Here is a 15,421-nt window from a genome sequence, read left to right as displayed (position 1 = left end):
ATTAATGTATGATAATTAATTAGGTATGCTTCACGTTTACCTTCATTGTTATCGCGTAATACGATAAATGTAGATCGTGAAAGAATTAGCTGAGAAAATTCTCAATAAGTATGATATAATTGTTTGTTCACGTTCTTTATTTATTCTATTTAGTTTTTATTTCTAGACTAAACTGTAAATTTAAAGCAACAAAAATACACCATAGTCAGAAAACGCGATAAAAACGTTCCTTATATTCTCATTTACTTTGAAGTCGTTTTTATATAAAAGCTGCCCGTATTATTGTCCCTGATTAAGATACCTACATATATTTTTTCTGCTACATGCAAAGGTATAACGTTTTTTCTTAGAGTATCATATTATTGAAGGATCACATAACATTTGGCTTGTCTTACACTCCATATAAAATTACGAACACAATCTTTATCATTCGATCTCGGAATGCTAATAAAAATGTTATCTTATTTTTGATCTTTTCTTAATTTTTATATACGTTATAAAATACTAGTAACTGTCATTTTTAGTCTCTATACTTAAATCAATTTTTATCGATACATTGGCAATTCTAATAATGAGTAATCTGATAGCCCGATGTAAAAAAAAATTAACTTGTGATGTGAAACAAGACAAGTTAAATAATTATTTTAAGAATCTTTAGTATAATCAATACACAGAAGTTAATAGAATATAAACGTTTTTCTCTAAAAGTCATCAGCAAATGAAGACATTGTCTTTTTAGTTGGGCTAAGTGGCACCAATAACCAATGACGTTAAAACTTTGTTTCATTGAAATTAGTTTGTAATAATACAACCAATTTTGATATTTTTATTTCTAAAGTTCTATTTTATAAGAGAACTATCTTTATCCAATTCATTCTGATTAAAACTGGCAACTAAACAGTGGTTTTAAATTCTATCATTTTATTTTATAAAAGACTGTCCTTGCTGTTTGAGTTTATTATAATAAAATTACTGACTGGTAATATAATTACTATTGATATTTTTTTCAAATTTTAGGAAGATCAACCTTTTGTAGTTGTTTTATGTCTATGTACATGGCATGTATACAGATATTTTTATACAAATTGACATCAGATAAGTTTTCTTAACTTGATAAAAATCAATGAATATGAAATCTAAATGAATCAATGAATAGAGAAATCTTTTAAAAAATAGAAATAATTAAAATTTATTATATAAATAATTGTTACCCAATTCGCCATATTGGATGAAAAAGACGTTTTATACGGTAATTATTGGGCGGTACTTTTTAATTTTATTTTTTTTATCAAAATGCGCTAATTTTTTATATAAATGTTTATGTTTATCACAAAAACTAACATAACAGCTGATTAACTTGCACTTAAAATATGAGACACATATAATTAATTGGGTGCATCATCAAAAAATATGTAGATCGCACTTCTTAATACAGTCATATCTAATATTATATCTTAATTGCAGAATGATATAAAATTTTTGTATTATGAATATCTTTATTATGATGCTACCTACTTATTAACTACCCGTAGGGCAAGTTATAGTAATCGCAAAAAAATCGAAAATGAAAATTTTTATATATCTTTACGTTTCAGAGGTTTCTGAACATTTTGGCATACCTTAGAAAAAATGGATGTATGTGTGTGTGTGTGTATGTATGTATGTATGTATGTATGTACGTGTGTGTATGTATGTGCGGATACAAATTTTCGTCGACGATTTCGGGAACACGGATCAACCGATTGGAATAATTCAAAAAGCATTCGATTCGTATTGATAAGGAGACGTGCTGATTAGTTTTTGGCGAAGGCAGGTCGAGCCGTTCCAAAGATACGGGGCAAAAAGTGCCGAAAACGGTAACTCAGTTTTTAAGAGAACAGAGCGTCCGACTTTAATAATTCAAGCATTTGACTTGTATTGACAAGATGAAGAATTGATCAAATTTTCATGAGGGCAGGTCTAACGGTTTCGGAGATGTAACGAAGAAAGTAAAAAAAATGCCATTTGGCGGTCAAAAGTGATCATTAGACATATGCACATCAAATTATCAGATATTTTATAGAGATTTTAACAATAAGTATAAATTTTGTTTGCATTCCTATGGGTTCCGTACCAATGTTTATTCGTTAGACGGCGACGCGGCGCTTACGCGCTTTGACATTTTGTCTCTATGCAGTTAAAGCAGTACGCCGCTATAAAAAAACGTTCAGATCTTCCAAGATATGCCAAAATAAAAAAACATTATTTTTTCAAAAAAAAAGTATCAAAAATCTTATTTTTTCGAAGTAATTTTTTTTTTAAATGTCAATCGTTTTTAAAAAAATAATAATTTTTGGTACGGGAAGTTCCAGCAATTTGCCTTAAGGCACGATGCCTTAATTGCCTTAAGACAGAATTCCACTTACAGCTAGTTAGGTCCATAAGTTGCTTCATAAACTCCCAATGTATAAAACTCTTACTCAACAAGTGTTAATTACATTTTACCTTTTGCATTTTTAATTTGTTAATGTAAAATAGATTGTATATTTCAGATATATTTATACATTTGTATTTGTTTGTTTGTATTTATTTACACGTGTATACCTATATTTGTTAAACTGCATTTGTTTTGTACATTATTGTAATATTATGCCGTCGAAGACACATACCAGTAGTTAAAAAAAGCGTAAAATTTGTTCGCGTAATCTGCACACGTGCATTACGCTGTGCTGTGAAAATGTAATACATGTAATCAAACACATTACTATGTATGGATTACGTGCAACGCTTTTGTATTTCTTGATAAAATCCATATGCGATTTACTCATGTTAAATAATAATTGAAAGCGAAGACATCGAACTTTTAATGGTGATTAGATTTGTTCTTAATATTTTATAATACTTTTTATACATGTATTAATTGAATATTGTTTAAATAATTAATGCTCTAAATAATATTATATATTAATATGATATTATTATTATTATTATAGCGTTGTTATGGCAACGAGCATGTTCTCTATGCTCCTTTCTTCAAATTAATTTGTAGTAAAAACTGACGATATTTTATGCATTTGCTATGCGATCGGGCGTATTAGATATTTTGTCCGAGAGTTTGCTTTCTTAACAAACCATACTTGAAGTTTTTATTATTGAATGGTTTGAGGTTAATATATTTATTATATTACTTTCTATAAGGTTTAGCTGGGACAGTCTCGGATTTCCACCTTGTGTCCAGGGTTTTTTCTAAAAGCGATATTTGTCCCGGATTAGGACCTTTTGTCCCGAGTTTTTTTCGTATTTTCTAAAAATACGGAAAAAGTTAAAATTCACAAAAATTATGAAAACAAACGGACAAGTACTATTTTTTTCAAACATATTATGAAGAAAATTTAATAGAATTTGAAACAAGACTCAAAAGCAAAAAAATAATAAGGAAACAAAAGTCCGCAATTTTGATTAATAAAATATGATTTATATAAAAAAACTTTGTTTTCATTGTATCACAAAATAATATTTGTTATTTTAAAGACCCCGCCTTTTGTCACGAATTAGCATAACTAAAAATTGCCGTCCCGGTTTTGACTTACAAAAAAAAAATAAGATCACCTTACTTTCTATCATTATTTTTGTTATTGTTTGTTATTTTTGAGATCAATTCGATCAAGTTTATTTATAAATGGATTTCATTTTAGTTCGATTACATATTTATCTTTTTTAATTATATCAAGTAATGTTTACACCTGTCCTGAAATGGACATCAAGTAAAACTATAGGGAAATAGAATGACTTTAAAAATACAGATTATTCTTTATAGTTTCTGACCATTGTCAGAGATATTGAAAATTAACATATTTTAATATAATATTTATATACGTTTATGATAGTTCGCAGTTTTTCTCCATAATCATGTATAAATTACCAGTCTTTTTAATCAGAATCAAGTAATTATTGTCTGTACGTTTCACCGTGATTTTAGCATTGTTTCCCATTAATCACACAAATCATAATGTTAGAAAAAACTTCCAAGATTTTAAGGGAAATATGGTCAATGTTCATATTGTTCTGCATAATAATCATGAGAATATACTTACTAATTTTTAATTTTAAATAAAACTTGATAAAGTTGCTTGTTTTGGGCTAAGATTTATATTTTTACTGATGCCACCTAATTAAAATTTTCAATATGTATACAAGATCGTATGATAATAGTTTTATATTCAATTGACCAGTTCCAATTAGAAGAAAATTTAAGTGTTATCACAATTTCAGATAAATGATAATATAAATATATTATTAGTTTTGTCTGAAGCTCATCACAGATGATGTTTGTGGTACGAAACGATTAGTTTCTCGGGTCATGGCTAAATTATAAAGTATGTATTAAGCTTGCATAATCATTGAAAATTAATTACTAGTTACTATATATAACCGCAGTTCATCATTATAACTAATGATAATTATAAAGCTTATGAAAACTATGAGCACACTAAATACGTTTCTTTACTACCCTACAAAATGAATACATTAGTATTATTTTCATTTAGATATCAATAAAATCAGATGCATTAATAATAAATTTATGAATGCATATATTTTAAATTTATCATGATAAATGATATCAATCGCCGCTCCTGTTAATCGTTTTGCTTGCATATTGCACGCAATGGACATAGTTCGAGTACAATTGTTTATATATATATATATATATATATATATATATATATATATATATATATATTATGGGAATATTTTATTATTATAATTCAATATATGCAGATGTTCAACGAACCGTCAATGATGTTATAATTTTGTTTCCGCTCTGTCCCCATTTTTATTTCCGATTAAGTTCCGATTTGAAATCTAAACATAAAAATTTACATATATGTTTATGGAAAATAAACTGGAAATATTTACTCAAGATTTCGGGCTTTTATTTAATGCATTTGCAATAAATTCATTTTAGTAATTTTCCATTTTATTGTTTACCAGTTCATTTACAACCAGTTTTTTTTTTTTTTTTTTTTTTTTTTAATTTTATTGGCCTCCGCTTTACAGCATTTTTAGCCACATACATAATTCATTTTATTCTTCATCATATTCTATACAATTCTTACATATATATTTCTTATACATTCATCATATATATACTATCTCTTCTTAAATCCTAATCTTTCATCCAATTTTCATTCTTCTTCTTGTTTTTCTCAATATGTTCTTCTCATATTCTAAACTTCTTCTTTTCCTATTTACTTCAATTTTTTTCTTGTATTCTACAAATTAACAATTATTTGAAAGCGCCAGGAGTCGAACCATCGATCTCCGGCATGTGAGTCGGACATGCTACCTCTGAGCTACGTCCGCCACAACAACCAGTTAAAAGTGTAATTTTGTCTTAAGGCATGTTGCATGCACTTCCTAAAATGTGTAATAATTGACTTAATCATCCGAAATTTTGATTTAGATATTTAGAAAAAATGCTCAACAGTACGATTACATATATCATGTACGTAGTCCTTATAATATTATTTAATGATTTAAATTAATAGTAACATTTTTCATAAAAAGAGAAGTTTTGTAGGCTGCTAACTTATTTATTGATAAATACAGAGCATTTCTTATTTCCAATGGCTCCTCTTTCCGATTTTCTCGCAAACTTAATCGCTGCTCCTCTTTATCGAATTTATTCTAATGGCTTTTAAATTTGTAAAATTCAAATTTTGACTTATCACATCATATTAGCAACTATTGACACAAATTTTGACTTCAAACTTGGATGAAATTTTAAATTTAAACGACTACAATTGTCGTAGGGTCGTAATATATTATCGTCTAAAGAAAAATCATGAAAACCGTCGAAAAAAAAATTACCAATTCGGATCTTTACCAAAAAGTAATCAGTATCATTTTCCAACAATATTTTTCGAACGTTTTTGAATTAGTAAAATTCAAATTCAAATTTTGAATAGACAAATGATGGTCCTTGCCAAATTACATCGAATGGCTTTTAAATTTTTGTAATCGGTCCAGCCATTTTTGAGAAAACTTCGACGAAAAAGTCAAAAAACGGCTCACATACATACATACACAAACACACATACATACTTTCTCTTCAAAAAAATTCTCTAAAAAATCTAAAAAAGATAGGATAAAAAAAGTATTATATTTAAAAAATTACTGAACGAGTTTTTGCTAAAAAAGGTGGTATTCTCTATAATTCTCTATAACTTTAGTAATTTCAATATTTTATGGAACTCATTTTTGGAACCAAAAATTTAAGTTAGTAAATGTTCTTCTTCAAAAACATATTTGGTATTAAAGAATTACCAAAGGCGTTAAACTACAAACATATCTCTATTTTAATAAATATTCTTCTACAAGTAAGTTGTATTTCGCAGACTAAACTTACCATATTACCATATTTTTCTAGTTAGATAACTTTCATTTTGACTGTACTTAAAATTTGTTGTGGTTTATATTAGTAATATAGGAACTTTCTAAAAGCCCGCAAGATACTGACAAGATTTCTCTGTCTTTATCTATTCCAATGAAGAATTTTCTGGCCTTGTCTCGCGCACCTAACCCAAAGGTAACAGAATATTCTTGGGCGCTTGTGTTAATATACCTTTAATAAATATACATACATATATAATGGATAAGTTTTCAAAATTTTACATACATCATATATGCCCGTATATATTTTTAAAAAATTTCATTTGTATATATATAAACTAATCTACGTCTTTCATTTTAATAAAGCCAGGATTTCTAATATGAATAATTCTAAAAAACTTCTTAGGAATTATTTTAACAACATTAATGAAAAATTAAGATATTGAATTTTAGTAGCAAAAATCCTAAGAAATGCATTTTGTTGAACTGGCACACCTATTATGTACCTGTTGGAATATAAATACTTAAGTAAATATTCGATACTTAAGTGACAATCCCTTAAAGCAAATATATATTTCTTATCTTTTCGTGAAATTCTTGTTAGATTCAGAACAGGTCGAGATAAACGTCGGTTTTACAGGTGAATGGGTAAATAAAGAAAAAGTGTTTATTTAAAAGTAATTTAATAAGACTGTATCAGTATTGTAGGATTAAATTTTAACAAACATTTTAATTTTCTTGGTACATATTTGTACTTTGAATATAATAGAATCATACCCTTTATTGTTCAAAAATTTTAAATATAATTTAATTGTAGTAAAATATTTCTCATCTGGGCGAGCAATCTATTTATTTGAATAAAAATTGATAATCGATAATAATCACTATTATTAGTTAAATAATAAATGGTACGGATTTTCATTTGAATGGCTATCAGAACTTAAGGGTTGTTACTAAACTTTGCTTCTTTAGAAGGCAACTTAACAACTGGCCAAACTCTATTTGGGGGCGTCCATTAATCACGTGAGCGACTTTTTAAGGATTTTTGGACCCTCCTCCCCCTTGGTGATACGTGGTGATATTCAAAATTAACCTCCATCGCCCACCAAACATCACGTGCCTTTTTATTTTCGTAAAAAAAAATTGTAACAATTTTTGATTTTTTTGAAAATGTTTGATTTTATAAAAAAAATACACGTGATATCTCATTATACCCCTCTCTTCCTCACGTGATATTATGTGATTTTTTGTCAAACCCTCCCTCCCCCTAAAAACCTCACTTGATTAATGGACGCCCCTTTGATGAATTTATTATTACAATTTGTTTGATGATTTTTCTTCACATATGAAATTTTTAAACGCTTATAACTCTTTTCTTGTAGGACGTTGATGTTTTTGAATGAAATATTGTAAATCAAAGGATCTTTAATTTAGTGCAAAAATTTTTGTGATACCTCTCACCGTTCGCGAGATAATAGCTAAAAACCATTTGCTACTTTTTGCACTTTTCAAATGCGTATATCTCAAAAACTATTTGAACTACAATTGAAATATTTTTATAGCAGCTTTCTAACCTCGTAAGGAACCTACCATATAAATATGAGCATCTTAAATTTTTCAACTCGTGATAATAGGCATAACCTTAAGGGCCATGATATGATTTCAGTCTTTTCCGATTTATTCGGCAACCTTTGAGAATATTGAAATGCAGTTTTCTTGTCGTTATTGGTACATTCAATGCTGAATGAAGACTATTTACATTATTAATTTTATTTATCTACTTGAAAACATATTGCCAAGGCGGGTATCAAACCTGGATCTTCTAATTGAAATCTTATAGCTCTCAAACCACTAATCCATCCAACCTTAAAATTTAATTTTGAAATTCATTAATATAATCAAAAATCACTAATCAAAATTACAGGTGGTTATTGATGTTAGCAACTTGTACACAGCATATATGTACATTTATACAACTGTATGATGTTTTAGTTTCTGATTTCTACCAATTATCAAGCCATTTAAAAGTGGCATATCTCACACATAATACTAAACATTGCCATTGTCTTGCTAACCCAACAGTTATTTTATCTTCTTACTTCTACACAAACATCAATATTGTCTGACAAGAGCATTATTTTCATAGTTTTAATAAGTGCATAGTTTTTAATTTCATCTCAGTTGTGATTTTCTGAGGCGATATCAAACACAAAGAGAGATTATTATGGTTTTAATGACTCGTAATGTGGTTTTAAATGATCGTAAAGTTTTTTTTCTTCATACGGTCTTCTTTATTACGCTGAATCATAAATTGATAATTACAGTTGTTTTGTCATTAGTTTTTGACATATATCATAAACCTTTTATATACTTATGTACATATACATACATGAACAAAGTGCTAGTTATATGAGCTTTGGAATTTTGAAAATCGTGAAAAAATTTAAAGTTAATTACGAGATAACTAAGGATCATGATTTGCAATCATTCTATCGATCGACTTTTGATCCTTTAGTTCTGGAGAAAAATTGATAAAAAAATTATCGTAACTGCAAGAAAACTGCTTCACTGAATTCCACTCAAAACTGATAGATGCAAAATTTTATTAAGTTTTAGCTAATGATTGACTAACTTTTGAAAGGCTAAATTTGTCGAGAAAACATTAACTTCGAGTAAATGATCCTGTATTGATTATTACCCTATTAGGTAAATCTATATATTCTACTTACAAGTATTTTTTCTGATTCTCTTTGGAATTTTTTAATCTGGTTCTTTTAAACAGACAAGATCAATTATCGGAATGACAAATTACAGTAACTAGAAGATTGACATGTGCCATGTCATTTAAATTTCAAGAATAAAAAGTTCTTTAAACGTTGGCGTCGTTTACCGTTATAAAGTTTTTTTATGTCTCACTGCAGTACTTTATAGCCAGCATCTGTTTCATACATTAGGCGGAGAGCTGATTGATAATAATTTTGATTATTTCTGTATAAATATTATTATTTTTTTTTACTACTGGAGAAAATAGCAGAAAGCATGCAAATATTTAATTATAGGGTAGGGCGGAACACAAAGCTCCAATTTGACTGCGAGCAAGTACCTTGGGAAAACTAAACCAATTCATATCACAACAAATAATACATATCAAACAAACAACTATTTGACTATGTTCAGTAAAACTCCCAGCTAATTCATTATTGTAGAGATGTGTGTTTTTTTGCTGTTTTCCAAATATTTGTCACCTGGTCCTGTTTACTCCATAGGCGGGGTAAAATGGGTCAGTCAGGGAACAACAGGTCCAATGTTTTGTTAATCACACAATACACATTAATCAACTAATGAAAAATATAAATTTAATGGATAAATTTTTTGCAGTGTATATACACTAACAATATCATGGGTACTTAACAGTAACACTGTATATAACCTTGATCTGGTATTTTGTCCGAAAAAAGCACAGTTGAAATAAATATTTATCTAACTAATTGTATGTATACTACTAATTGTGAAATGATTTTTTAACTTAATTAACTATTTCTTTAGTATTGTTTAATGTTTACACCTTTACCAGGTTAAAGGCTCAAATGAACCTTTCTACGCTACCCATTTAAGCTTTTATAAATATTTTATATTAAGTTGCTTCTAACTTAAAAATAATAATATATCTTATAAAATATTTAAAGTTAAAAATTACCTATATTGAGGTCTCGTAATTTAAACAGAGTGCTCTCACAACAACCAAAAAAATAACAATGAACAAAAATACTTTTTCTATGGATTTTCATACTTTTTATCTTTGCAGAAATTAAGATCATGGCTTTACAACTATTTTTCTCTACTTTTAAATATTGTTGTTGAAATTTTTTTAACTTTACTGGTCCACAACATAATTTCTTCTGTGCACAGGAAAATTTTTAAACAAGTTATTTTTAATTATTATTTATTATTGATTATTGTTTTTATTATTAATACTACTATTTTAATAATAATTAATTATTATTTATTTATTTATTTATTCTGTTTCTTTTCTTTAATTTCATTTATTCTATTTTTTTCTTCTTGATTTTGATTTTCAATACCATAACTTTAAACTTATAGATTGTATTGTAATCTGATTGTTAAAATTAGCAAAAAGTAAAAATAAAAAATAATAATAATAATAAACTTTACTTGTTTTTGAGATATCGGTTGTAGACCTTTTTAACCGCGGATCTTTAAGCCCCGCTCTACCCTACTGTATAAAATTGTATTCAAAATTGTCAGTACTGCGAACGCAATGTAACTAAGCTAATTGCATTGCAAATTATTATTATTTTTTTTAAATATAAATTATTTATCCAGGTAATTAAGCTCGCCTAATTGTAGGTAGGTACACCGACGGTTCGACTTATCCTCTGTCATTACGCATTATATCGAATCGTCGCTTGCGCAGTTGTAAAACTAGCCACTAGTCGGTAATTTGGTTTGCTTTATTTCTGCCATGATCTAGTTCTATTTTCATTTATTTATTTATCAATTGCTCTGCGGGCACGCGAGTTCTGTATAATTACGAAACTATGTATATTATACCGCAAAACCGCGTTTGTAATATAGGAATGGGTTGAATTATATAAGTTTTGAATACATCTAACGGTTGGATCTAATTTGGATCGAATTATTATATATTTTTGAATAACAGTTGGGCATTCGGTACTTTATCATGTTATTTTGTACCTAAATCTAATATAACATATGGATCTATCTGAGTTTTAAGAAGGAAACAATTTTAGATAACTATTATGGCAACAATAGTATTACCGATTGTGAGTTCTTTTAATAGAAATAGGGGCCAATTCTCCGATAAAATAGAAATGTTATGGCAACGCCATGTTACGGTTCTGTCTTCGTATGAATTGGTAGGAAAAACTGCCGAAAAAAAGTTGAATATTTGCTGTGCAATCAAACGTTTCGCATATAAAACTTAACCTGAAAAACGCACAAATGTAAAAAAAATATCACAAGTGCATTTTTCTTAATAATAATTCTTAATAATTAATATATAATTTACAAATAAATTAGGTTTTATTTGTAAAATGCCTGATTGCACAGCAAATACATTGCTTTTACACAATTTTTACTACCAATTTATATGGAGAAATGAGCGTAACATAGCCTTACCATAACTACGCTTGTTACGGATTGTTATGGACTATTTATCGAAGAATTTATCCCTTAATCTTTTATCAATAAAATGAGTAAACAAGAAATTTATATATTTTTTGTTGGTTTATACGAAAATTGGGCCATAACATAACGCTGTTATATAATTTCTATTTTATCGAAGAGCTGGCCCCAAAAAAATTATCATTTATTTTATCGTGTTCAATCCATTTGTATTAAAAGAATGCTAAAATAATAGTTCAAGTTATAAGTGATTCGTATCATATTTATTTTTTATGCCAATTAGCAATAATTAAATATCAATAACAAGCTTTAGTAATGTATTTCTAAATTTACCAGTATTGAGATATTGGCTTTCTTGTAGGTCAGTAGTTAGAGCGACGGAATCTGAATGTCATTCGAGCAGCCTGATGTCAAGCAGTAGTGACATCGGTTTTCATATAGTTTACAATATATTTTCAAGTGAAATGTAATAAAAATTTACCAGTATTACAGAAATTGTAACTTAAAATGTATCACATAGAAATCGGGACAACTGTTTGGGTTGTCGTTGTCGCACATTAAAAGTCGAAATAGTTTGAAAGTAACTTTTCATGTCAGCTAATAGAATTCGTATTAAAAAAAAAAACAGAAAAAATATATAATATTCCACAAATTTCTTAGTAATTTTCGGCAATTTTCAAATGACTTCATTCACCCACTTGAGACTAATGGCGCCTGCTCAGTTTACCAAGTTTGTATATTTTTTTACTAAATGTGTTAGTCGACTATGAGTAATACATCTTGTAACTGTATCCACTTCTTTACAGCGGTCAGACTAAATAAAAAAAACAATAACCGAAGCACACAGACCTCATTGTTCTTGTTCTTTCATCTTGAATGAATTATTTGTAAGGAAAATAGTGTTTCCAGTATTGTCTACCAGGCCGCACACAATACTGGAATCAGGCTATGCCGCACAATAGAATAATAACCATTTTTGCAAAGACTATTGACATGGAACTGTAAAATATGTGTAATATCAGAGAAATGTTGGCTAAGTGGAAGAAGTCTAGTAAAGTTATTCATAACTTAATAAAGCAAAGTCTATAGACTTTTCATATATGAAAGTTTTTGTCTATAAGTCAAAACTAATTAAGAAGTTAAATTCTTAAATTAAAATATAAATCTGCAAAATAATATATTAGATAGTTACTTGCAAGTTGCCTCTGATCGATGTTGTTCTGATCATCAATTGCAAAAAAAAAAGATTGACCTAATTGGTTATTATTGTGTCTTACTGATATTTTTTTTCTCTAAACTAAATAATTTTCAGATGTTTTAACATTGGTGCAAGAGGGCAAGATACAACATATAACTATTATGTGTCTGTACTATATCATATCTAATTTTTACCATGTGACATGTGTGCTCTTCAATGTTTATGTCAATTCGAGAACCGCATCAATTAAGGCTAATGTCATCAAAATTGATGAAACCTTAAAACCGTTGATGATTATCAAAAAAACATCACCTACACAACATTTTATCGAGGTGTCAATCACACACAAACAGCATATGTCACACCAAGTTACAATTTTTGGAAAAACATAAGCACATGGCATGTAAACACGTGAGGCCCTTCAAATACATTTATTTTTTAGGGGAGGCTCAGACTCAAATAATTTTGGAGCAATGAACAAACTGAATTCCCTACTTTATGTTTGAAACAGAAGCAGGTGAAAAACGTTATAAAAAACAGATGAACCGATGAACCTGGCATTAATTTGCGACAGGTGTTCAATGAGAGTGAGGGATGCCTTCGCAAAAATTATGACTCATCCAGGAAAAGGAGGATGATTATAAAACATGATATATATTTCATTAAACATTAAGTGTATTTTTATTCATTAATAAATTTAATATTTTTTATTACTATCTTTACTCACGCGTTTTCACATTAGTTATGAACAATTGTACTTGGTTATCTAAATGGTGTTCTTCAGTTTTCAATTTATGAATATAGAAGTTTTTGAAATTACAAAAGTGGAATATATCAGCCTTAAATGTTCAAAGACTTCCGATTACACAATTCTCAGAGAATGGATAAAATATGTAATTTAAAAGATTTGTTTATAAAACACACTCATACAAGGAAATATTTTGCAGTTACATTTACTATATCATACAAACAACGATTAGTTCAAGTTCGATGTAGCTCTTGATTATTTTATGCAATCAATAATTTTTCACAGAGACAAGTAATATATTTTATTTCAAAATTATTTTTAACATAATATATTAATTCAATTTCATTTCCTAATTGCAGGTGTTATGGCATTTGGACGTTTTTCGAAGAAGTCTCCGAACTCTGTCGGCTCATGCGTGTGCGGGAGATACGTGCATATTTTGCGCCTTGAAGGTTAGTCAACACGTTTTTATGTTATGCTCACAATCAGTTGAATTTTGTGCTTAATTTTTTTATTTCATTATGGTGGAATGCAACTTTTTTAGTTATTTTATATTTATGCGATTTACTTATTAATTAACCATTAATGACATAGTGAAAACTTATTTATTATCATCATTATTTTTTATTGTGGTTCTGAAAATATTATTTACGATTGCGGTTTGAAAGTTTAAATGATCAAAGATATTAAAAATTAATCACAATAACCAAAAAATCGTCACAGATTGGCTAAAGCTCTAGGTTGTATTTAAAAGCTCATAACTTTTAAATTGCATAGGATAAAATTTTTTCACGATAGTATTATCATCCCGTTTCATCTTGACGTTGGGTCTGAGACACCCTGTATATAATATTATATATAATCAATTATTATTAGTTTTATTCATTTGTAACATACTTGAATTACAAAAATATTGGTTGGTATTTTCGTCTTCTTTAAAGCATCTCTATTCTACGTTTGAATAGTTAGTGTGCTATAAGTTGAACTTAACTTTTTTTATTACATAATTATATAAACGCAAATGTTATTTCTAATTATTTATTGAAAAATATAAAATAAATACTTTTGAGATCAATTAATTCTAGTAAATATTATTAAATGGTTAATGTATTAATGTAGAGAATTGAAGATTTCTCTCGTACAATATGATCTTTCATACCAGAGGCTTCTGTCTGACTGACTGAATTAAAAAAAAGAAGATTTGTTTATTAGTTTTTGCAAAATATTTTTTTTAATTGTTGAAAATAAAGATCTGAAACTAAATTTCTGAAAAGATTTGACCACGCTAGAATTTAAAAAAAAATATCACTCATATTTGATTTTATTGATTCATTGAAAACAAGCAAGTAATATATGCTCTTCAATATATGTCTTTCACTTATAATGAATTTACGCCTAAAATTCGAAGATCTCTAATATCACAAAATTTAGCACCTACAATTCCACATCTCTTCTATCACGAAAAATTAAAAATAGAATTTATAGAATAGAAAGAATTTTCGACAATTTTTTAACTTTCTGTCGGTCGGATATTTATTTACCTTCGAACGGTAGGAGTGGTCTGGCTGGACCACACATTTTTTCTTCCTGATTTTTTCATTGATCGCCAGCTAATAAAAATTTTGAAAAACCTTAGAAATTTCAAGTCGATAGGATTACTAGGGTCGATAGGGTTAATATAATAGATTTTTTTTATTAATGTTTTATATATATATATATATATATATATATATATATTATTTTCATATCTCAGTAAGACAGAGGTGCCTGGTATGAGAGATTATGAAAAACAGTTCTTATATTAAAGTTTTTAAAACTAAACAAATAAGATACCAAATTATTTATATTTTTAATGAACATATTTATAATAACAGGACATAATATATATAACAATATATAACTAATCAATAATAATATAACATATTAATATGTTATTT

General features: G+C 27.8%; 1 pseudogene; it reads left to right on the top strand.

Moving 5' to 3' along the window:
- The window catches only part of LOC113371224, a 203,352-nt pseudogene that overhangs the window by 142,332 nt on the left and 45,599 nt on the right, over positions 1–15,421 (top strand).

Source organism: Ctenocephalides felis, unplaced genomic scaffold (assembly GCF_003426905.1).
Source record: "Ctenocephalides felis isolate EL2017-DRISC unplaced genomic scaffold, ASM342690v1 CF-g0.4_SCAFFOLD_01492, whole genome shotgun sequence".
In the NCBI taxonomy this organism is placed as follows: domain Eukaryota; kingdom Metazoa; phylum Arthropoda; class Insecta; order Siphonaptera; family Pulicidae; genus Ctenocephalides; species Ctenocephalides felis.
This window is presented reverse-complemented; position numbering and strand designations above follow the sequence as displayed.